Source organism: Poecilia reticulata, unplaced genomic scaffold (assembly GCF_000633615.1).
Source record: "Poecilia reticulata strain Guanapo unplaced genomic scaffold, Guppy_female_1.0+MT scaffold_2260, whole genome shotgun sequence".
NCBI classification, from domain to species: Eukaryota; Metazoa; Chordata; class Actinopteri; order Cyprinodontiformes; family Poeciliidae; genus Poecilia; species Poecilia reticulata.
In genome coordinates this window covers 1-1,442 of record NW_007616989.1, presented here as the reverse complement: position 1 = coordinate 1,442, position 1,442 = coordinate 1, and the positions used below count along the sequence as shown (strand labels likewise).

The 1,442-nt window shown below is 47.0% G+C and overlaps 1 pseudogene; it reads right to left on the bottom strand.

The window, feature by feature from the left end:
• Positions 1–5: 5 nt before the first annotated feature.
• LOC103461556 (piggyBac transposable element-derived protein 4-like) lies at positions 6–1,437 on the bottom strand (annotated as a pseudogene).
• Positions 1,438–1,442: the final 5 nt, after the last annotated feature.

Sequence of the window (1,442 nt, the reverse complement as noted above, 5' to 3'; positions counted from 1 at the left end):
CTTGTTGCTGTGGATGTGGATGGCGTGTTTGGTGACCACTGCAGCTGTCTGACCAAGTCTGCAGCAGCTGGCTCTCGGGGCACCCGTTCCCGTTGCTCAATGTGCGGCTTGACAAGGGAATTCCCGAGCTCCTCAAGAAACATTCTCCGCTTGGTGTTTTGGGTTGAATTCCACCCTTGGTGAATTTGGGTCCACAACACAAATGCATTGTATGCAGACACATTGAGGATGTTGTAAAACACAACCATTGGCCATCTCCTGGTCATTCGCTGGCAAGTGTAGGTGGCAGTCAGCTTGTCCAGATTGTCCACTCCTCCTTTGTTTTTGTTGTAGTCCAGGATGATTATGGGCTTTTTGTCACTTCCTGATGACACGGCAGCATCTTTGTGAAGAGTGGACATCAGTATCACATTCCGTCGTTTTTTTGGACAGTATGAAACAACAGTGGTGGTATCTGTGAAAACAAATTTGGAGGAAAGTGGAGCCYTGTCCTTCACCAGCAACATTTCAGCAGGCAGCTCAGGTTTATTTTTTTTTTACTGTGCCCACCATGGTGAGTTTCCTCCTGAGAAGTTCTTGTCCAAGGTCATAGCTGGTAAAAAAATTGTCACAAGTGATGTTGTGACCCTGCAGTCCAGTAGWCAAATCGAGGACTACACGTTTTCCTTGGTTTTTTTCAGGGATGCCGCTTGCAGATTTGCCCTTGTAAATCTGTAGGTTCCACGCATAGCTTGTTTTAGCATCACAGGCTGCCCAGATTTTTATGCCATATTTGCCTGGCTTGCTAGGCATGTATTGCCGGAAYGGGCATTTTCCTCGGAAAGGGAGAAAACGTTCATCCACTGTCACCTCTGGCCCTGGGTTGAACATCAGTGGAAGGAGTTGCACCCATCTCTCCCAAACATCCCTGATGGGAGCAAGCTTGTCAGATTTTGCTCTGGTGTCTCGATTGTCAAATCTGAGGACTCTTGAGATCATCTGAAAGGTCCGAAGAGAMATTGTTGCCCGGAAAATATTTCTGCCCGTTGATGCATCCCAGAGACTCTCAGTTGCCTCATTGCTGGATCTGTAAACTCCAGCAAGGAGGAGAACACCAATGTAGGCATCCAGGTACGTCTCATCAATGTCTTTCCAAGTGTTGCCATGGACTTTTTTCCCCTCAAGGTTTGTCATAGCAATTATGACTTTTTTTAGTGACAATGGYAAAAAAAGATCAAAGCACGTCTTGATGTCACTTACTCTTGTCACAGCAAACCTCGTGACCCCAGGGGTCATTTTGATGATGTTTGCAGCAGCTGTCCTTCCATGCACATCAGGAGGAACTGTGCTCCAAYGGATGTTGCCACGTTTGGATTGGAATGATTCAGCAGGAGCAGCTTCAGCACCAGTGACCTCCTCTTCAGACTGATCAGTTGTGTCTGTTTCTTCCAATTGGTACTCCA